We start from the raw sequence: 24,714 nt of genomic DNA on the forward strand, positions 1-24,714 counted from the left end.
TTTCTTGACTCTTGATCTTGATTGATGGGTGAGTGGCTCATGTTGATACTCTCTCTCTCTCTCTCTCTTTTGAGAAAATCATGTGATGATGCAATAATGTGGAGATGTTCGGACCATTTGTGTATTTGACCGGTATGATCGTCCGCATGCGTCGAAGGATCCTAATCGAGGCTTGGGGCCGGGGGCGCCAGCGGCGGGGATGAAGCGGGAAGAGGCAGGGGCCGGGGTGCTCTGGATCTAGTGCGTGTGTGAGAGAGAGACGTGATCTACATCTCGACCTGAATAAAGAGAGCCTATTACATCCGAGGACACGGATCCCTCACTAGAAACAGATCCTAGCCATCCACTCCTCCTACATCCAACGCTTCAAAACCCTCGCCTCATACAACACACCTCTTTCACTTTTTTTCTTCTTCTTTTTTCAATCGGTAGCAGTTAATGACCAATTTGTGCAATAGTATCATGACCTAATGTACGCAAAAGGTCATAAAGTTATGGGCTTTGGACCCTCTTAGACTTGCCATGACTAATGTCAGAATTTTGGTCATGGATCAATGACCAATTAAACCACCGACATTTTTTTGTCATAATTGAACATTTTTCTTGTAGTGGTGCTTCACAGCCGTGATGGCAAGAATGGTATGCTTTTTCTAGTGTTTTGCTTAACAACCGCATAATGATGTTTACTTACCTTACCTTAGCTCCAAAATGATATATTTTACCCAAGTTAGCTCTAGAATGACCTATACTTAGCTTAGTTTCCTCCTAAACGACATAATTAGCATAGTTAGCTCCAAAATGGCTTAATAAGCATAGTTAGCTCCTAAATGACCTATTTTTACCTAAGTAGGTCTAAAATGACATATAGTTAGCTTAGTTTCCTCCTAGATGACGTAGTAAGCTTAATTAGCTCCGAAATGGCCTATTTAATAAAAAAAATGACCTATACTTAGCTAAGTTCTCTCCTAAATGACATAATAAGCTTATGTAGCTCCAAGATGACCTATTTAACCTAACTTAGCTACTAAATGACCTATAATTAGCTTAGTTAGCTCTAAAATGGCATAATAAGCACAGTTAGCTCCTAAATGACTTATTTTTTACCTAAGTATGTCTAAAATGACATATATAGTTAGCTTAGTTTCCTCCTAGATGACGTATTAAGCTTAATTAGCTCTGAAATGACCTATTTAATAAAAAAATGACCTATACTTAGCTAAGTTCTCTCCTAAATGACATAATAAGCTTATGTAGCTCCAAGATGACGTATTATACCTAACTTAGCTATTAAATGGACTATAATTAGCCTAGTTAGTTCCCAAATGGCTTAATAAGCTTAGTTAGCTCCTAAATGACCTATCTTTCCCTAAGTAGGTCTAAAATGACATATAGTTAGCTTAGTTTCCTCCTAGATGACGTAGTAAGCTTAATTAGCTCCGAAATAGCTTATTTAATAAAAAATGACCTATACTTAGTTAATTTCTCTCCTAAATGACATAATAAGCTTATGTAGCTCCAAGATGATCTATTTTACCTAACTTAGCTATTAAATGGCCTATAGTTAGCATAGTTAGCTCCAAAATGCCATAATAAGCATAGTTAGCTCCTAAATGACCTATTTTTACCTAAGTAGCTCCAAAATGATATATACTTAGCTTAGTTTCCTCCTAGATGACGTAGTAAGCTAAATTAGCTCCAAAATGGCATATTTAATAAAAAAAATGACATATACTTAGCTAAGTTCTCTCCTAAATGACATAATATGCTTATGTAGTTACAAGATGACATATTTTACATAACTTAGCTATTAAATGGCCCATAGTTAGCTTAGTTAGCTCCAAAATGGCATAATAAGCATAGTTAGCTCCTAAATGACCTATTTTTACCTAAGTAGCTCCAAAATGACATATACTTAGCATAGTTTCCTCCTAGATGAAGTAGTAAGCTTAATTAGCTCCGAAATGGCCTATTTAATAAAAAATGACCTATACTTAGCTAAGTTCTCTCCTAAATGACATAATATGCTTATGTAGATCCAAGATGACCTATTTTACCTAACTTAGCTATTAAATGGCCCATAGTTAGCTTAGTTAGCTCCAAAATGGAATAATAAGCATAGTTAGCTCCTAAATGGCATTTTTTTACCTAAGTGGCTACAAAATGACATATAGTTAGCTTAGTTTCCTCCTAGATGACGTAGTATGCTTAATTAGCTCCGAAATGGCCTATTTAATAAAAATGACATGTACTCCAAGATAACCTATTTTACCAAACTTAGCTATTTGGCCTATAGTTAGCTTAGTTAGCTCCAAAATAGCTTAATAAGCATAGTTAGCTCCTAAATGACCTATTTTTACCTAAGTGGCTCCAAAATGACATATACTTAGCTTAGTTTCCTCCTAGATGATGTAGTAACTAAATTAGCTCCGAAATGGCCTATTTAATCAAAAATGACCTATACTTAGCTAAGTTCTCTACAAAATGATATAATATGCTTACGTAGCTACAAAATGACCTATTTTACTTAACTTAGCTATTAAATGGCCTATAATTAGCTTAGTTAGATACAAAATGGCTTAATAAGCACAGTTAGCTCCTAAATGACCTATTTTTACCTAAGTTGCTCCAAAATTACGTATACTTAGTTTAGTTTCCTCCTAAATGATGTAGTGAGCTAAATTAGCTCTGAAATGACCTATACTTCTCTTATTCATCTAGTCTTCTTCTTCTAACTTTTTTATTTTCAATTTTGCAGATTACATTCACTTCACGGAAGCTTGGATTGATGGAGTGCTTGGGTTACTTGTATTTTTTTTGGATAATATGTATGTATGAAACTATTGTAATGTATGGATATGAAACTTTGTATGGTTGACTTTAACTTGTGTAATATATGGTTTGGTACAGATGAAACTTGCATAATATGTATGTATGTATGGATGAAACTTATTTTAATATGATTATCAGTATGGCAACAACATTATTTCTGTCAAATATATATATATATATATATATATATATATATATATCCCTGATTCTTGTTAAAATTGTTGGATATAATAAAAAATAAAATAAGCAGGGGCATTTTGGAGCCTTTCTCGTCCGCCCACACACAACAAAGGAGCTGTAGCAGATGGCAAAGGCTCTACAGGCCTGGGCTGCAACTGACTGGATGCCACCTTTGTCGTCCGCCCACATACATGGCACACTACAAAGGGGAACCATGGCACACGGCAAAGGGGGGCCAGGGCAGACGACAAAGGGGTGGTGGGGCCAGCAGACGGCAAAGGGTGCCGTGAACACTTGAGGGCTCTGCCCCGTGGATTTGCCGTCCATGTTCTTTATTGTCTGCATCACCACGGCAAAGTTTCTTTGCCGTCCGTAGGCCCAAGGCAGACGGCAAAGAACCCATTTACCGGATTTTTCTTTGTCGTCGAGTTTGCCATCTGCAGACGGACGACAAAAGCCTTTGTCGTCCGGGGTGCTCCCCTTGTTGTCTGCCATGGCAGACAACAACGTCTCTGATTCCTGTAGTGGCATATCCACCTCGCCAGCGCGACGGGGAGGCCAGCCAGGCAAGCAGCTGTGTGCCGGCGGCAGCGCGCGCGGCGGCCAACTCCTCCTCCGCGTACTCGCAGGAGGAAGACGACATGGGGAGCCATGGTGGGTTGGGCCACCACTTCACAGGTAATGCCCAAGTAGGTATTCCCCCCTTTTCTATTTCCTTTGTTTTAATTCTGTTTTCTATTTAATTGCTCTCTGTTTTGTTTTTGTTTGGGAAAAATCTTATCACAAAATTCCTGAAATATTTTACGGAATAGAATTGAATATTTCCAAGCTTCACCAAAAAGTTTCAACAATTTTGGAACAACTAAGTATTTATAATGCTTTTATTTGATATTTTTAGTGGCTTCTCTGGATTATATTTAAAATGCCCAAAATGTTTTAAAAATATAATTCACCTATGATATGTGGTTGCCAACATTTATGTGACAATGTGTAACTTTTTTGAAAGCCATTTTGGATTCATTGAAAATCACAACTATTTGGAATTGTTTTATTCAATGAAGTGCTAGCGTTTGTTAGTCCCCATTTCAAGTTTAGAAAAATAAAATTAAACATGATGCAACACTCATGCTAGCACAATGCAAGTGGAAAGACTAGGGATATGACACTTGGCACAACGATAAATATGTTGCTTTGTGACTATAAAGTCACGAATTCAAATCCTGGAAAACAGCCTCTTGAAAGAATGAAAGAAAAGACTAGGTACGAAACCCTTCTTCGGGCCATACACAAGTAGGAGTGGCCTGCCCTAGGCTGCCTTTTTTGTGTGTGACCGAATCAAGAGGTGTTTGTTTACATGTACTTTTTGATGTAGGGATTAAAAAAGTCTCTTTTAGTCCCATCTAAACCAAACATGAAGGGCTTTTAGGGACTAAAAGTGGGCATTTGGGACTAAAGAAAAAAGTCCATAAGGGAGAGTCTTTTTGAGACTTTTTGGAACTTTTTCCAACAGTGCCCCTGCTTTTAGCATGTCATTTAATAACATCTAGTTCATTAGTAGGGGTAACATGGTCTTTTATCATGTCATTTAATAACCTCTAGTCCATGTTTAATCCTTAGAACCAAACCGGTAGGGACTAGAGACTTTTTAATTGAGAATAAAAAAATCCAAAAACTTTTTAAACAAACAAGGCCTCAGTGATACACACAACTAAATAGTACTCCTTCCGTTTGGAAATAACTACGAGGGGAGACAAAAATTAGTCTAGCAGATGCATATATATATATATACCAATGATAAACCTCTCAGGGAAACGTGAGGTAGCGCGACGCATGTTAATGATAGGTTAGGAAGAGTATATAAAGGTTGTACAACGTACTGTGTAGCAACCAGCATGTGACTATGACATGACACACCGGCCTAACCTTTTGGAATAAGAGCAAAAAGGCCGACCATATTGATACACTCGACCCCATTAATTTGAACCCTATATAATTCGTAGTTAGGACAGTGCCCATGTCTGAATAGCCGTTGGATCGACACACTACGCCGTGTTGTAGTGTCAGTGTATGTGCATGTCACGCCTCACCATCCAAATAACAAACCCCAATAGATGCTCGACATAAAATTAATTGCTAGCACACAAAAAAACAACAGTGTCCTCCCCGTCACATGAAACAAGGAACCAACTCAAATGCATGTATTGCTCGTCGTGTAACGACATATAAATCAGCAGTCCCTGCTCCCAAAGAAAAAAGAAAGCAGCGGCGACGTACGTGGCTCATATTTTTGTAATGCCGGCCAGCACATCCACGTCAAGATCGATGACTATCCAGCTAACGATTTGAAAAGTAACCAGTGCCGCTGTAATAGGACAACCTGCTGATAGAAGGGTTAGGTTATTTGTCACAAGACACACCATGCATTAATCAAACATATCAGCGGACCAGAAAACATTAGGATATGATTAATGATGGTGATCTTTTCTCTATTGCTAAAGAAGTAGTAGTACCAGTGTAAAAATGCACCCTGGTTTTGACACCGGCCATTCAGAGGTTTACAGCTCCATAAGTAACAAGGTCTTAACTCCTACGTGTAGGTACGTACCAACCCATGCAGTCAGAGTCTACTGCGCATCTATTATATCGCATGTCCCCTGTCAGTGACTCAGCCACACCCACAGCCGGTAGAACATTGTTAATTTTCACCATATAGCTGTGTGCTCCTAGCAATGGGGCATAATATGAAATTTTGAAATGGTGCACGGAGAGCAAACAGTCACAGAGAAATTTCCAAATCTTGGGCAGCGCATTTAACTCAACCACTCCCCCACCGGCTGCCGCGCGCGCGCCTCTCGCCATTTCTAGGGTTTCACGGCCTCTCCCACTCTACGAACGGTCCAGATGACGACGGAGGGCCGGATGGATCCCAGAGCCTCCACAGCAACGGGCGCAGCTGTAGGTCCGACCCTCTGCGGCCGTGTTCTTGTCACCATTCACCCCGTTCTTTAATGCGTTCTCTTTTCTCCATGTGGCCTTGCCGGTGGCCGTTTCAATGCGTGCATTTGCGTGCCCGGTTTCACTGACAGGTGGGCGCGGGGAGAACCACAAACGCCGTACGGCCCACGCCCCAGTCACTGTGCAGTGCACCATTCCTCAATGAATGCACGGTGGGTGTTTGCTCTCTTGAATATGCTGGTGACTCCGAAAAAGAAATGATTTGTGTGATGATGTGGGTAATCATTCACACATCATGAGCAGCCACCCACACTGGACCATGTCACCGTGTGTCTATACATACCCGCCTCCTCTCCCACAGCCTCCTGCAAGTTGCAAAGCGAGGGTTGCATGAGAGAGGGTGAGGAACTGAGGATGCTAGCTAGAGGTAGAGGATGAGAGGATATGAAGCTATTTTGCTTCTGGGTGGAATGTTGTCTGGTTCAAGGTCTCGCTCTGAGGTCTGAGGATGGAAAACTACTTCCATTTCTCTCGCCTGCGAGCGATCTCGGACCAGGCTTCATTCCCCTCAGAGATAGCTTCAACCATGAGATCTAGCTAGTAGCCAGCCAAGATTGCCATATTTGTTCTTCCGAATCATTTCGAGTTTATGTCGAGGAGACTGTTCAGTTTGATGTTTCTTGGGTAAGGGGGTGGGGTGAGCGAGAGTTTCTTTCCCGTTCTTCCTTTTTTCTTCTTGCACTTCACAGAACTTCATTTGTTTCTTGCGTATGTTTGGTGAGGACCGAGGTTGGTCTTACACTTCCGCTGCGTGTTTTGTTTGTTTGTCTACGTTTAGTCGGAACCGAGAAAGTTCTTACACACTTGACCGCACTATTTTTGTCCGTCTGTTGGGAGAACCGAGAAAGGTTGAAGATTGCTGCAATGATGGCTTGGCTTTGACTCCGCTCTTTCCCATGTCTCTGGCATGCAGGAGCCAGAAAGTTTCATCATTGCCTCGTGATTGGGAAGATCGTCTTCCCTTTCTCTCTCCTCTCGCTCGTTTCTCTCTCTTAGTTTGCTTCTTCCTTTCGGTTCCATTCTTTTCACTTCTCTTTATCCAGATCTGAGGTCACCAAGTTGATCCAAACGTATGTATTTGTATGCACCTGATTGCTCCCTTTGCTTCCGGGTATACATATATACGTAGATTTTCTTGCGTGGTTTTGTTTCTTCCAAGCAGCTAGCAAGCCACTGAACTAGATGCAGATCCATATAGACGTAGATTTTCCCTCAGTCATGTTACTAGGCCTTGAAAGCATATGGTGCATGCATGTTTTCAGAACACTATGAATATGTTTCTGGAGCTAAATTCATATGGATGTATATGTATGTTGGTGTGTTTGTTCATCGCAGGTGCAGTATAAATCAGGCCGGTGTCATGATGTGCTTAAGACTTGCGAGCTTCTTAGCTACCATTGCGCACTTAGTAATTCTATTTATCTTTTACCTTCAGGGTTCAGAGATGGATCTGCATCAAATAATGAAGTAGCTAGCTGGAATTCGGAACTCGGAAGAAATTGTGATGCAGTATTGCGTTGTGTTGTACTGTGTTGTTGTAAGCTGGCATGATCGTTTGCTAGTAATCATGATACATTGATACTTGGCTCGTTTGAGCAAAAGTAAACTTTGTATACATATGGACGTTCAGTACTAACTAGCTAGTCCTGTTATGAGAGAAACATTGTCCTCTTGTCTACAATGTATTTAACACTTGATATCTTCTGTGTAGCTTTGCTCCATCTTTGGTACAATGTTTCTCTCATAACTGACTATATCATTATTCCGGATGCGGCATTCCTAACTTACAGAATCATTTGTTGGAAAACTCTTATAAATCTTGTGCTTCAGTTTCCAATCAATTTTATATATGTTATGTCATGTAATCGTGTTCAGTGTATGCGGCCTGGCTGCCCGCATGATCTGCTATCCTTTGTTCGTTATTCATCATGCGATTTTCTTCATATGGATCTCTATTTTTCTCAACTCAATCTCTTCATATAGTTTATGCGAAGAAAGGAAAGTAGTGGCGCTGAGCTGAGATAGGGCGTTTTGGAGCTCGGCTCCATGGAGCCCTGTTTTAAAAAACCCCAAAATTCATCAAAATTCATATTTTTATGTTTTAAAAAAACCAAAAAAGAAAATACGAATATACATGACGGCATAACACACGTGTGTAAATTTTTAAAACAAAATATGTTGAGAAGTGGTCTGTGCAGAAAAGTTAAATTTGTGGCTTTTTAAGATATGATACTATTCATTCCAAAAGTCCATGACTTTTTTTTGCATAGATCGCATCTTAAGGTATTTTATCATGAATTTTTGCACACATATACATTTCATCCTTGAATACTTGCATATATTTTCAGATTTTTTTGGAAACAAAGATTTAAATTTTAATTTTTTCAAAAATAAAGGGTGACATGTAGCCCGAGCTCCAAAAAGCATTTTCACGCTGAGCCCTAGTTCGGTGCACACTCGCTACACCGGCCGCAAAATACTATGAATATTATGAGAATGATTTTGAGTTCAAGTTTTATGAGACACCGGTACCCCCTCACGTCGCTCCCGTGGCGACCGAGGGGGAAACCAAGCGCCTCCGACCCCCCCCCCTCCTTGCTCTCCTCCTCACCACCGCCCAGGGCGCAGCACCGGGCAAAGCCCAACTGTCGTAGTTAGCAACGGGAGTTCTTCTCCCCTCTGCCGACGGGAACAGCGCGGGCGGTCCTCGCGGCAGGTGGCGGCGCGCTGGTGACGGGGCGCGATGGCGCAGGCTTTGGTGGCGGCAGCAGGCTCCTATGCGTGCTCCGGCTGTTGTGGCCCTGGTGACTGCGTGGATGGCTGCCTGAGGCGTGCTGGTGCTGTCCGCGGCCCCGATCTGGCGAGGTCAAATCTGGTTGCCGGCAACGCGGGTGGCGTGGGTCTGCCCCCCCCCCCCCCCCCCGATGGATGTGGCTGGCCCGGGCTGGGGCGTCTTTCGGTTGGTCGCTATTGCCTCCAGCTGGTCACCTGTTGCTCCTGGTTGTCTTCGCGGTGGGGCACCTCATGGTGGTGGCGCTTGGTTTCGGTGTGGTCGCGACACGACGATTAGACTCGACAACAGGGTGCGGGGTTGAAGGATCCTCGTGGTGCCGGCGTGGCTTGCCGGGACCTTGGCCTGTGGCTACGGGTGAAGCTGGTGAAGGAGATCCAGATTGGAGAAAATCTTTGTCGGCTCCGCGTGGCCGCACCGAAGGCGGTGCTCAAAGCACCAATATTCTTCTTGGAAATGTCGGTCTATGTATGCTCCTCTACTTCCCTCCTACCCGCCCTCGGGTGAAAACCCTAACTCTGGTGGGGGCGGCGACGTCCTTAACGTCGTGACCTTTCTGAAGGCGTCGCCTTGAGGGCTGAGTGGCGGTGGGCACTATGTGGATCCTTGACGGTTGCTGGTGGTGGGCACTGTTTTGGGGGAAACCATACGATCTGGTCTTTCAGATGGATGATGGCGGTACTCCGGTGCCGTTTTTCTCTAGGGAACATCGTTTGTGGAGCAGCGCTGGATGACAGAGGCAGGAGGTGTAGTGGCTTCGTCTTGCACGGAAGTTTGGTGGAGCTGTCAAGTCATGCGTGACTAACACGTGCTACGCTAAGTCATGACTGGTTGGCAGGTTCTACGCACGACAGTTCTTTCAGAGTCTTCGCGTGTGGACGGATGAGCGCAGGATGGTGGCCCCGTTGGGCACCGCGGTGGCATCGACGGATGTACGGACTGGTAAGGATGATGGGGATCTCTTTCCTGAAGATGGGTCATTGGTCCGAAGATGATGACGGCTTCTAAAACGTGTGCATGTGGTGTGCGCTTTAAGTATGTTGCACCGGTTGTTGCTTCTGATACGTTATATGAATGAATTGACGACGACATTGATTTTAGATATGGAGAGTGAGAGCAGTCCACATTATTGAATTTGTTGGTGTGTGTGGTGGCTTTGGATGGATTGATGTATGTTATTGTCAGACTTTTATGAAATAATTAATAAAGATGGCAATATAATTGATGCAGAGGCCTGGGGTTTAACCTCCTTTCCGAAAAAAATGAGAATGGTTTTGAACGATTGTTAGATATGCTTGTTTGCAAAGTTTGGTGGTCAAATCACATCGAGGAACTGTGTACAAGAGAAACAAAACTTTTAGTTTTGCTCAAACAGTGCACATACATTTTGAGTATAAAAATAATTGTACAGAGCTCATGGTATGTCATTTGACCATCAAACTTTGTAAATAGTTATAACATTCGTTCAGATTTTTGTGAATGTTTCTCTATGATTTCTTGCAGGGTGTAGCAGGGGCGCACCAAGCCGGGTGTAGGAAAACTACTTGCAAGAAGAAAATTGTCCGTACGTCATATTCTCCTGTAACACATAACTTAAAGAGGCCAATTTAACTAACATGAAACTTTTCTTTCAGAGGTTTTTTTAATATGGTTCCTTTTACCTTCTATTTTTATATGAGATATAAGAGTATATAATAGACATGAGCAATTGATTTTATTAAATAATGAGTTTGATTACTCTTACCTTCTTACCTCCGATGTGAAAAGAGAGGGGTAAGAGGGACCATGTGAAAATTGCTCTTTCAAGTATTGGACAATGAACTTCAAGGTGAAAACCACACTAGGTCTGATATTTGTTGCTTGCACCTGGTAACTGCGATGTCGTGTCTACATGTTGTTCACTTGTTGAAGACATTGCTTAGACATTGCTCGAACTTGCTTCTAAGGGTGAAAACCCATGAATTGGCATTCGGTATAGTTGGATCTCGTGATGGCACAAACACATTCCTTTGGGAGAACTTTTCTCATGGTTCATGTCACTGGTAGAAAAAGAGGCTTCCGTCCAGCCCCATAAGTCGCGACACTGTAGGAACCGCGACTAATGATTTCTTTAGTCGCGGTTCGGCAGACGAACCGCGACCAAAGGCCTGGGCCAGGGCGCTCGGTGGCCAGCTGGTGCACGTGAGGGGCTTTAGTCGCGGTTGGCCAGGCCAACCGCGACTAAAGGTGCCCAAAGGCCTTTAGTCGCGGTTTGCCATGCCAACCGCGACTAAATCTCCTCCCCTATAGATACCAGTTCAGCACACTCACTTAGCCATTTGGTGTCACTTCTCTTCACAAGCTTCACAAGGGGGTGTAGGTTTGCTTTTGGTTCCTCTTATGCACACAAGGTGTTTGATGAAATGCCCCAAGAGCGTGAAACAAACATGATATGAAGTGTTGGAGCCACACTTGAGGTTCCTCATTTATTTTTTCCTCCTCGATCGCGGTTAGCAACTTGAACCTTTCATGCATGTGTGTCATTGATAAAATATATATGCATGTGTGTTGTTCATTGTTTAATTTCTATTGTTTATAGCTAGTTAGTTTAACAAATGCATGATGGTTAATTATATATTTTATATTATAATAATGCAGATGAATCGGCAATGGATGTACGGTAACCGACTCTCCCGCGAATTCACTACGGGTTTGAAAGATTTCCTCGTAGTGGCTAATGCGAACAAGCAGAAGGGTTTTGTTATTTGTCCATGTGTTGACTGTAAGAATCAGAAGGGTTACTCTTCCTCAAGAGAAGTTCACCTGCACCTGCTTCGGCACGGTTTCATGCCAAGCTATAATTGTTGGACCAAGCATGGAGAAAGAGGGGTTATAATGGAAGAAGATGAAGAAGGGGATGATTTCATGGATGAAAGCTATCTTGCTCATTTCGGTGATACTTTCATGGAGGATGCTGAAGGTGAAGGGGAAGGTGAAGGGGAAGGTGAAGGTGAAGAAGAAGCACGTGATGAGACCGTTGATGATCTTGGTCGGACCATTGCTGATGCACGGAGACGCTGCGAAACTGAAAAGGAGAGGGAGAATTTGGATCGCATGTTAGAGGATCACAGAAAGTCGTTGTACCCCGGATGCGATGATGGTCTGAAAAAGCTGGGCTGCACACTGGATTTGCTGAAATGGAAGGCACAGGCAGGTGTAGCTGACTCGGCATTTGAAAACTTGCTGAAAATGTTGAAGAATATGTTTCTAAAGAATAACGAGTTGCCCGCCAGTACGTACGAAGCAAAGAAGGTTGTATGCCCTCTAGGTTTAGAGGTTCTGAAGATACATGCATGCATCAACGACTGCATCCTCTACCGCAGTGAATACGAGAATTTGAATGAATGCCCGGTATGCACTGCATTGCGTTATAAGATCAGAGGCGATGACCCTGGTGACGATGTTGAGGGCGAGAAACCCAGGAAGAGGGTTCCCGCCAAGGTGATGTGGTATGCTCCTATAATACCACGTTGAAACGTTTGTTCAGGAACAAAGAGCATGCCAAGTTGTTGCGATGGCACAAAGAGGACCGTAAGTCGGACGGGGAGTTGAGACACACCGCAGATGGAACGCAATGGAGAAAGATCGACAGAGAGTTCAAAGATTTTGCAGCTGACGCAAGGAACATAAGATTTGGTCTAAGTACAGATGGCATGAATCCTTTTGGCGAGCAGAGCTCCAGCCATAGCACCTGGCCCGTGACTCTATGCATCTACAACCTTCCTCCTTGGTTGTGCATGAAGCGGAAGTTCATTATGATGCCAGTGCTCATCCAAGGTCCGAAGCAACCCGGCAACGACATCGATGTGTACCTAAGGCCATTAGTTGATGAACTTTTACAGCTGTGGGGCAGACCTGGTGTCCGTGTGTGGGATGAGCACAAAGAAGAGGAATTTGACCTACGAGCGTTGCTTTTCGTAACCATCAACGATTGGCCTGCTCTTAGTAACCTTTCGGGACTGTCAAATAAGGGATACAATGCATGCACGCACTGCTTACATGAGACTGAAAGTGTACATTTGCTAAATTGTAAGAAGAACGTGTACCTTGGGCATCGTCGATTTCTTCCGAAAATTCATCCAGTAAGAAAGAAAGGCAAGCATTACAACGGCAAGGCAGATCACCGGCCGAAGCCTGCGGAACGCACTGGTGCTGAGTTATTTGATATGGTCAAGGATTTGAAAGTCATCTTTGGAAAGGGTCCTGGCGGACAATCAGTTCCGAAGGGAGCTGACGGGCACGCAGCCATGTGGAAGAAGAAATCTATATTCTGGGAGCTAGAATATTGGAAAGTCCTAGAAGTCCGCTCTGCAATCGACGTGATGCACGTTACGAAGAATATTTGCGTGAACCTCCTAAGCTTCTTGGGCGTGTATGGGAAGACAAATGATACAAAGGAAGCACGGCAGGACCAGCAACGTTTGAAAGACCCTGATGACCGGCATCCGGAATGGTTTCAAGGTCGTGCCAGCTACGCTCTGACCAAAGAAGAGAAGGTCATCTTTTTTGAATGCCTGAGCAGTATGAAGGTCCCGTCTGGATTCTCGTCCAATATAAAGGGAATAATAAACATGGCGGAGAAAAAGTTCCAAAACCTGAAGTCTCACGACTGCCACGTGATTATGACGCAATTGCTTCCGATTGCTTTGAGGGGGCTCCTGCCGCAAAATGTTCGAGTAGCCATTGTGAAGCTATGTGCATTCCTCAATGCAATCTCTCAGAAGGTAATCAATCCAGAAGTTCTACCACGGTTACAGAACGATGTGATCCAATGTCTTGTCAGTTTCGAGCTGGTGTTCCCGCCATCCTTCTTCAATATTATGACGCACCTCCTGGTTCACCTAGTCGAAGAGATTTTCGTTCTCGGTCCTGTATTTCTACACAATATGTTCCCCTTCGAGAGGTTCATGGGAGTATTAAAGAAATATGTTCGTAACCGTGCTAGGCCAGAAGGAAGCATCGCCAAGGGCTATGGAAATGAGGAGGTAATTGAGTTTTGTGTTGACTTTGTTCCTGACCTTAAGCCGATTGGTCTTCCTCGATCGCGGCACGAGGGGAGACTAAGTGGAAAAGGCACGATCGGAAGGAAATCAAGGATATGTATGGACGGCCATTCTCTGACTGAAGCACACCACACTGTACTGACCAATTCCAGCTTGGTGGCTCCGTACTTTGAGAAACACAAGAATATTTTACACTCGGACAACCCGGGGAAGCCTGAATCCTGGATTAGGAAGGCCCACATGGAGACTTTCGGCAGTTGGTTGAGAAAACATTTAATGAATGACAATGATGTTGTAGATCAGCTGTACATGTTGGCCAAGACACCATCTTCGACTATAACGACTTTCCAAGGGTACGAGATAAATGGGAATACATTTTACACGATCGCCCAAGATAAAAAGAGCACCAACCAAAACAGTGGTGTCCGCTTTGATGCAGCAACCGAGAATGGGCAAGAGGTCACATATTATGGTTACATAGAGGAGATATGGGAACTTGACTATGGACCCTCCTTTAAGGTCCCTTTGTTCCGGTGCAAATGGTTCAAGCTAACAGGAGGTGGGGTAAAGGTGGACCAGCAATACGGAATGACAATGGTGGATTTCAACAATCTTGGTTACCTTGACGAACCATTCGTCCTAGCGAAAGATGTCGCTCAGGTTTTCTATGTGAAGGACATGAGTAGCAAACCGAGGAAACGGAAAGATAAGAAAACGATCAGTACATCATGCGATGATCCAAAGCGCCACATTGTTCTTTCAGGGAAAAGAAACATCGTGGGAGTGGAGGACAAGACAGACATGTCAGAAGATTATAATATGTTTGCTGAAATTCCGCCCTTCAAAGTGAACACCGACCCAAGCATTAAGTTAAATGATGAGGATGCTCCATGGATACGGCACAATCGTAAGCAAGCAGGGACACAAGGGAAGAAATGATGTGTAATAATTTATTGTACCAAACTTTGTTGAATGGATCATGTGAATTATATTACCCGTGATGTGTTTGGTGTCCATTTTCGAATGATTCGAGATACCACTGATGATACATGAAATTTGGAGTGATTTAGTCATACTCCTGCCTAGGCGTATAATATGCATACTCGTAGTCTTCATAGCTGCTGTCGTCGTTGTACTGGTAGTCGTCGCCTTCTAAGTTGCCGCCGTCGTCGTCGCTGCTGTCGTCGCTGTCGTCGGGCGGCGCTCGTGGCTCGAACTGAGGGTAGCGCAGGCGGGGGATATCGCCGGCCGTGATGTAGTCCATGACGCTCTGCAGAGTCCGGCCGTACCACCATAGCCGACGGCCGGCCTCGTGGAAGTTCCCAGGAGGCAGACCGTCCTCCTCATACCTGGCGAGCGCCCTTTCACACCGATTGATGAAGAAGGCGTCCCAAGTATGCTGGTTATCGGGATGCCAGCGGGGATTCATCCGCTGCTCCGGCGTGAGGTCGAGGTAGTAGTGGTTCGTGATGGCCGCCCGGCGCGCAGTACCCTGAGGGACGGGAGGGACCGGCACGCCGCCGGCGCTTAGGCTCCAGCCGGTGGGGACGCGGTAGCCCGGTGGACAAGGGTAGTTCGAGGCGCAAAGCTCCTCCACCTGCTGGTAGGTTAGAGTGGGTGCGGTGGAAGCCATGAGAGAGTGATGAGAGATTGTAGAGATGTGATAATGCTGGCCAAGCCGGGCTACATATATGTAGTGAGAAATGGCGGGAAAAATGGGAGCGGGAAGACAGGAGGCGGGAAGAAAGTGGCGGGAAGAAAGAGGCGGGAAGACAGGGAAGAAATGGCGGGAAGAAGAGGAATCCAGAGCTGGTCATCTAACCTTTAGTCCCGGCTGGTTGGTGCAACCGGGACTAAATGTGGTTTTTGTGTCATCTAAGAAAACTGTCGGTGGGATAAGGACGTTTGAATTGAATTAGTGTTATTTTTCTGAATTTTTTGATATATTATTTGTATTTTTAACATTTTGAATTGAATTAGTTTTATTTTTCTTAATTTTTTGATATAGTTTTTGTGTTTTTAACATATTGAATTGAATTAGTTTTATTTTTCTGAATTTTTTGATATATTATTTGTATTTTTAAGATATTGAAAAAGAAAAGTATTTTGAAAAATACCTTTAGTCGCGGTTGGCCAGACCAACCGCGACTAAAGGTCGTTGCGCGCCGGAACGAAAAAACCCTTTAGTCGCGGTTGGTTTATCCAACCGCGACTAAAGGTTACCTTTAGTCGCGGGTCGCCTCCCCAACCGCGACTAAAGGGGGGGGCGCGGGAACGCAAAAACCCGCCAAAAACCCTTTAGTCGCGGTTGGGGAGGCGACCCGCGACTAAAGGTAACCTTTAGTCGCGGGTCGCCTCCCCAACCGCGACTAAAGGTGGGGGTTATAAATACAAGGCCTGCCGCCGTCTTCTCCGATTCTCGTCTTCTCCGATCCTCGCCCTCGACGCCGCCCTCGCCGCCCGCCGTCGCCCTCGCCCTCGATGCCGCCCTCGCCGCCCGCCGTCGCCCTTGCCCTCGACGCCGCCCTCGCCGCCCGCCGTCGCCCTTGCCCGGCCACGTACGTCGCCCGCCGTCGCCCGCCGTCGCCCCTCGCCCTCGCCGCCGGCCGTCTCGCCCACGTACGGCGCCGTTAACCTATGTGCAAGTGCAAGAAGGATTGAAGAATTGCACTATGAATCTTGATTGCCGTTAACCTTGATGCACCGTTGGATACTTGATTCACTTAGTATACTCCCTCCGTTCCTAAAATGAGTGAATCTACGTTCTAAGTTTTTTTTTATAGATTTCATTAGATGAGTATATACGAAGCAAAATGAGTGAATCTACGTTCTAAAGTATGTCTATAACGGTCTCGGATCCAACTTGGGCGCGCGACTAAATGTGTCATGGTGTCACATTCCATTGATTAAGAAATAGATGATGAATATTGTGCATTTTTCTTATTTTCCACAATGACGTTGACTATTTGGCACTAAACCCACCACTCTAGAATCTAACAACAATCTATTCTGAAAAAATATTTTAGAAAATGGTGTGGGTTGTTTACCTCTGGTGGGCTATAACACGCTAATATCACTTTGCACGTCAGGCATAAAAATGAGTTAATGGATAAGTAATAGTTGAATAAAACCGTATTAGTCTTGTTTAGACAAGTTCGTAAAATTAACATTATTAAGATGAAAAAACACACAATATGGCAAACAAACAGACAATAAAAATGTATAATCATCTGATGTCAATTTGTTTTGTCAAAAAATGTAAAGTGATCTCAGAACATGAGCCCAAGTTGGATCCGAGACCGTTATAGGCTGTTGTTTCAATCAGTAGCATGGCACCCGACCGATGGTGATTGCATCCTAGCCTAACAGAGATCAAAGCTCAAGGTTTAACGCTTATCCTTTCTAGCGACAGGCGATGCAGTACTCCCGTCGTTCCTTTTTTTACATGATTCGTTTGAAGTTAAACTTTAGTGTTGTGGATATTGATGTTTCTTAACACGCATTCGATCGAACTTGACGAAGTTCAACATCAGTCAAATTTTATACACGGAGTAAAACCAAACAAGAGGGGGTACTTGTCAATAGACGGGCATGAGTGTTTGACCCCTTCCTCGCCCCCTCCTTTTGCCACCGCCCTTTCGCCACCGCCACCGCCACCGCCCCCCTTCTTCACTTAATTAATTTGTTTTTACTACATGTTTTCAGGACTGACATAATGGCGGACGATAGAGCTGACCCGATTATGGACAACTATGATCCGGACGGTGAAGCACATATGTTCGGCATCATAAACGGCGATATTCTATATGTGCCGACCGGACAAGATCAAGAAGATGATATCTCTTCTTATCTGAACCTTGACGGTGAAGATGAAGGGCGCCGTCAGCAAGATGATGCCGAACAAACGTCGATAAACGACGATCTTCAAATGGAAGTAGCAACCACCTCCGGCGCCGAGGTATATATATACATTGAGCCTCTGGTGATACAAACTAACTGATTTGAATAAATATGTGTGTACTAACGCGCGCGACTCTCTTTCTTATTTTAGCCCTCGGCCGGATCGTCGAAACAATCGAGTACGTCGTCAAAGCGTGGCGCAACCAAGACGATGAAACAAGGAGAAACATGCACCATCGAGGTTGTCGACAGTGCAACCGGCAGGCCGCTGGAGCCCCGCAAGAACGCCACCAAGTTTGTCAGCCAATGCGGAGCCGTTGTTAGAGACAACGTCTCGATCACCGTCCAGGAGTGGAATGAGCCAAAGAAGGCACGAAATGCTGGTTTCACTTTTGTCGATAAGAGAACAAAAAAAGATTGCTTCAAGAAGCTTATGGAACATTTCGTTCTACCTCCGGAATACAACAAATTCGATGAGGAGGGTAACAAGATTGAGGAAAACAAGGAGAGGAGGAGGCTAGTCAAACAGTTCGCTCTTCATAAGATGGCCGACGCATTCCGGAAATTCAAGCAAAATCTAGCCCATGACTTTGTCAAGCAGAACAAGACTCCGGATTTCAAAGGACAATATGAGAAACTGAAACATGATTGGCCAGAATTTGTGAAGCAAAAGAAATCGGAGCAGTTCATTCAAATATCGAAAAGAAATAAGGAAAATGCGGCTAAGAAGGAGTACAATCATATTATGGGGCCAGGAGGGTATCGCATTTGGGTGCCTAGGTTGGAGAAGATGGAGAACGAGCTGAGGGCGCGAGGAATCCGTCCAGGTACGGAGGGATGGGACCAAAGGGCCAAAAGCTGGTGGTACGGGCATGGGGGAACGCTGAACCCGGAGACAGGGGAGTGTGTTTACCGGGGCAAATTAATTAAACCCACCCAAGCCCTTATTGACGCAATGAGGGATGCTCAAGAGGGGAAGATCAAGTTCAACAGAGAGAACGACGCGCTGACAAAAGCCCTCGGGAATCCTGAACACGGAGGACGTGTACGAGGCATGGGGAACATTCCGTGGAAAATAGGGTTCCCCCAGAACGATGACCCGTACGGTTACAGAAGCCGTAAGAGAAAGATGGATCGGGAAGCAGATGTTGTGGCGCGGTTGGCATCGGAAATGGATGTGATGAAGAAAACCGTGAGTGTACTATTAGCCGAAAGAGATGTTCGGGCGCAGCATGAAGATCATCCAGCGGATCTCGGAAGCCAGCAGCGGAGAAGCAGCGTGGCTTCCACGGAGGCCCCACCAGCTGGTGCAGATGCACCGACGATCGAAATTACTGCACCGGAGCCTCTGGTGGTCGAAATTACTGCACCGGAGCCTCCTCGCTACCCCGTGGACGATATAAAGGAGATGAAAGAATGTCATCTGTATTATCCTATCGGGAACTTGTCCATGAAGGTAGCCATCGGCAGTGCTTTACCATGTTTACCTGGAGCACTCCACCACAACAACCCCATTCAAGATGGCTATGCTCGTGTCACGGTGGAGGACATAGTCCAAGGGTTTGAGGACCTGGAGATTGACATTGCTACACCTGAAGGGGAGAAAAGACTTGGAGATGTCAAGCGCCATTTCATTCTATGGCAAAAGAAGTTTATCAAGTTTCCAGGCGAGGCGCCAAGGACAACAAGTCCACCCCCTACGGTGGTGGTGGTGGCGGTGGCGGTGGTGGTGGTGGTGGTGGTGGTGACGGTTCACCTACACCTCCGTCACGTCAGCCGACGCCCCCCAGTCCACAACGTCCGGCGGGTGATCAGACGCCGCCCCCCAGTCCTCGTCCGGCGGGTGATCAGACGCCACCCCCCAATCCACCTCCGGCAAAGAAGCAGAAGCAGTCCTGGATTATTAACCTGGACCCTTATGTACCTAAGACCACAAAGGTACCGGAGCCATCACTGAAGCCTCTCCCCACAAGGCCTTGGGAACGTAGTGCCGAGGAAACTGCCGCGAGGGCGGCTGCTGATCATGAGAAATGGAAGGCGGACTGCAAGAAGAAAAGAGAGCCCGAGCCCAAGCCAGTATTTTCTGATGAGCAAAAGAAGTGGGCTAAGTCATTTTTGAGCACACCGTCCCAAGCCGCGAAGAATCTGCCTGACGACTATGCACGTGAACTTCGTAGGCAGGCACTCATGTTGAAGGAGAAGAAAGAGCGGGCGGAGAACCAGGAGAACAAAGCCTTGGAGGAGGCCGAGAAAATGGAATTAGAAAGTAAAAAAAGCGGGAAACGAGTTGCCCAGCTCGGGGAACAAAGTAAACAATCGATTGCCCCGCTTATAGTGAAAGCCGCCGGTCCGGATGACCCCGATATCATAGCAGCTGCGGCAGCACATGGATTGACTGTAACGAGTGCCAGAGAACAAGCGGCCAACTTAGGTATTACTCTTCGTGAAATGTTAGGCCTTGATGAGGCGCCAGTGAAGGAGGTAGTAATTACATATGTGAAGAATGGGCCTCTCGTCGAGCCTGCGCAGGAAGAGGATCTACCTCCACAAATGAAAGGTCTGCTGAAATGGTACAAGGGTTACATAAAAAATAAAAACGCCAAAGATTATATTTATGCGGAAGTTAGATATGAGCATCACTTCAAACATTACTATGTACAAATTCATCTGAGTGAATTGTTCCAGCTTTTCAATCTGCGCGAGCTCGACAAATCTATCATCAGTTGCTACGTTCTGTAAGTGATTTATTTATACCCCATCTCGTTCATATTGCCTGCACTATATATATGTCGTAACTATATTGTTGTGTCCGCTATTATACATGCAGAATGAAGATTAAGGAATGCAGAGTAAGGAACATCCATGATGTTGGGTTCATTGACCCACACATCGTTAATGGATATGTGTTGGAGCATCACCCCGCCGACATGGAGGCAGACCTGTGGCAGTTTCTTACAAAGCAGGAACTCAAAAGTGATATTCTATTTCCTTACCATTTTGGGTGAGTGTTTCTGTCTTGAGCACATTCTCTTTTGTTTACTCCATGCATGATATGTGGCCGGCTAATCGATGAGTTATGCATGACGTACTGTGCATGTATCGTGTCCGCAGGTTCCACTGGATTCTGCTAGTAATTAAAGTTGACACCTCAGAATGTCTCGTCCACGACTCTCTGAATATGGATCCAAAGCTTTGGGGCGGCATGAGAAGAATGCTGCAGAAGTAATTATTTTCATTCATTTGCGCTCTATATCGATCGGCCTATTTCGTTCATTTCCTAATATCAAGTAACTAATAACTCTCTTGTTCATTTAATTTTCTTTGCCTCGTAGGGTTTGGAGACGGTTCGTAGATACAAAGGTCGGTGAATTCAAAAAAGAGCTAGAATTCAAAAGGTCAAAGGCTAAGAATGGTGGGGATATTCAGCCAGCGGGGACCAATCTATGTGGATACTATGTCTGTGAGATGATCCGGAGATACACCTCTGAGCGGGTTCCGAGTGATACCAATGCTCAGCGGAATAACCTCCGGGTGATGCTTAGTCCAGAAGCTCGCTTCCGACCACTTCAAGAGGAACTAGCTGGATGGTTCAGGAGGGAAGTCCTCCATCGTAAAGGAGAACACCATTACGAGGACGTAGAACTTCATATGCATTAAATTATGTATGGAAACTTGTTCAAAATTGTATATGGTCATCCGATGATATTGAATATATATTGTATATTCCTCTTGAATTCTTTTTGGTTCTAATTTCAAATTTGTTTGAAATTGTACATTCATATGCATGTATGTAGTACCGTAGAATATGTGAAACTCCTTCAAAATTAAAATAAAGCACAAAAGAAATAAAACAATACAAATTAAACAGAAAACAGGTTTAGGGGGGGGCCTTTAGTCGCGGTTGGGCAGAAGAACCGCGACTAAAGGTCCTCCGCCCCGACGGCCGCCTGGCGCCCACGTGGACGGGCCTTTAGTTGCGGTTCTTAAGCAACCGCGACTAAAGGGGGGGCCTTTAGTCGCGCCTATTTGGTCGCGGTTGCGCAACCGCGACTAATGGCAGTTGCGAACCGCGACCAAAGGCCCTTTTTCCACCAGTGTGTGTTGCCAAGAGTGGATCTCGTGATGACTCCTAAGGTACTCGACGCACCTTCAGGCAAGCCGGTCTTTGCCAAGTTTCTACCGTCAAGCACTTGACAAGGAGATCTCGTGAAGACTACTGATTTTTTTTTCAGGGCCGGCCCTGTGTTTTGGGATGCCCTAGGCGAACTCTACAACATGGGCCCCTATGTTCTAAGATCATATATTTTTACTTCAAAATTTAACTATAATAATTGACTGATTCCATCGACAATAATAATAACAAAATTTCAACTTACTTAATCAACAATAATAATAGAAGATAGAGAAATGAAACTAAAATGACATGATTACCTCAAATAAGAATTTAATTCTTCAGATAAAGTTTCTTCGGGCGTTTCTTGATGCAAATTCATTAAGGGCACACTAAAGATCAACATTGTCCAAGATATCCTTCTCAATGCAGCACATAGCCAAGCCATTCAATCTATCTTGCAACATAATAGACCTCAAATAATTTTTCAGTAGTTTCAATTTAGAGAAACTTCTTTCAGCCGAGGCTACAGTCACATGCACTGTTAAGAGGATCCGATATGCAATAGAGACATTTGGATAGTAATCTGCAACCATAACAAACTGAAGAATCTCAAGAGCTGATATCCAACCATGTGGCAAAGTTGACTGCAACACTTTTAACTCAGAGACAAAATCATCAAGATCAACATCACATGAGTTATCATCAGAAAAAGATTTTGCAAAAGTAGTGCATCATTCCCATAAATTGGTATCATCCAAGGACTTCAGATTTTTTGAATTGAACAAGAAACCAAATAACTTTTCAAATTTCTTCAACTGATCAAAGCGAGTGGTCAATGAAAGAATTGCATTGTCAACGATGACTAGTAAGTAAGTAACTCTCAAGGATTCCATAGCTGACAACTGTATTTCCTCATCTTGATCATTGGTTTCATCATAATGCCTCTTTCTTTTCCTTTGACGTTTTGTAGGAAATTATGGCTCTATGTCCATATGAGATGCAATGGCTTTTGCTATCTCAATACTAGCTTGAAATCCTTCATCTCTGTACTTCTGAAAATATGATATGACACCTTGAATGTGTTTTATAGTAGCATCAATGCATACCATCTTTTCCTGCAACTTTTGGCTCACCATATTTACGGAGAACAAAACATCATGCCAAATAACCATGCCAACTAAAGTTTCAAAATTCTCAAGTGCATTGACCAAAGATTGAGCATCACTTACAGCTACTGGGTCATGAGTATAGAAGTCTCTTCCAGTTCCTTCAAAGCTGATCTTACATGGATAGTTTGGTACCTAATAGGTTGCACACTCTTTATTCGACTCTCCCAACGAGTATTGGACAATGGCTTGAGAGTTAGTTTTGTTCCTTTTGGAAGATTGTCAAGCAAAATCTTCCACCTTTTAGTAGAACGTGAAAAGAATACATATATTTGTTGTATAATACCAAAGAATGTAATATCTTGTTTGCAAGATTTTGCCATATCACAAAGAGTGAGATTCAAACTATGACAAGCACATGGCATATACAACGCTTTGGAGTTTTCTTTAAGTAAGCGACTCTGCACACCTTGGTATTGTCCCTTCATGTTGGAACCATTGTCATAACCTTGACCTCTCACATCAGCAACATTCAAATCAAAGGAACTCAATGTATCCAATAATACATTCAAAAGCCCCAATCCCGATGTGTCCTCAACCTTTAGGAACTCTAGGAAAAACTCCTCCACCCTCGGAATGTTGCTTGACATATTGACACAACGCACAATGAGAGTCATTTGTTCCTCATGGCTCACATCCGGGGTACAATCCAAGATAACCGAGAAATACTTGGCATCTTTAGTGATCTTTAAAATAACCTTTCTCACAGCATCGGCAAGAACTAAGATCAACTCATTCTGGATTCTGTGGCCAAGATAGTGATGATGAATTTCATTACTTTGAATGCGTCGGATATTTTCTTGCATAACAGGATCAAATTCAACAATCATTTCAATTGTGCCCAAAAAATTACCATTATTATCTTGATACAACTTCTCATTTGATCCACGAAATGCCAAAGTATGTTTTGCAAGAAACTTAACAGCACAAACTATTCTTACCAATACTTGTCTCCAACGCTCCTTCTCCTTCGCAATCTCCCTTTGCATATCATCATCAATTGTCTTGTTTTTTCTTAGTCTCAACGTAACTTCATTCCATGTATTCATGTTTGTTAAATGCTCAATGTTGTTCTCATGTTCTTTGAGTCGCACACTCAAACGCTTCTAGTCATTCAATCCATCACTTGCTAGCATAGACTTGCTCTGTTTTGATTTGAACAACTTGCAACAAAAACAATATACTTTGTTTGCAGCTTTATGGTAAACAAACCAGTTTCTGTCAACAAACTCACCATTACTTAATTTACTGGAGTAGAAAGCATATGAAAAGTGTCTACCAATGATGTCCTTCTCAAACTTCATATATGGTTCTCTAATAGGTCCCTTCTCAATTAAAATATCCCTTTTGGTATTGTCAAGAATTTCCCATGTTCTTGGATCAAAAATAAATGAAAGGGAATCTTGATGTTCATTATTAGCAGAAGGCTGCAAATTTTCCTCCATTGTACTGTCAGCGTCAACTTCAAAATTTGTTTGCTCCCCTCTATTTGCGCCATCTTCATTGACCTCAATATCTGAATTGACATGCTCGGGATTACTTATTTGCCGTTGTTGTACACTCGCATCAACATGGCTAGAGGATGTAAAGTACCTATTCAAAGAACCCTTCAATGGTTGAATTTTTAGATCACTTTCTTTCTTTTTCTTTTTTCAGCACCCGATAATTGCTTCTTAG

At 43.9% G+C, this 24,714-nt stretch overlaps 1 pseudogene; it reads left to right on the forward strand.

Moving 5' to 3' along the window:
* Window positions 1–11,467: 11,467 nt before the first annotated feature.
* Window positions 11,468–14,751, forward strand: LOC123410470 (annotated as a pseudogene).
* The last annotated feature ends 9,963 nt before the right edge of the window (window positions 14,752–24,714 follow it).

Source organism: Hordeum vulgare, chromosome 1H (assembly GCF_904849725.1).
Source record: "Hordeum vulgare subsp. vulgare chromosome 1H, MorexV3_pseudomolecules_assembly, whole genome shotgun sequence".
Classification (NCBI taxonomy): domain Eukaryota; kingdom Viridiplantae; phylum Streptophyta; class Magnoliopsida; order Poales; family Poaceae; genus Hordeum; species Hordeum vulgare.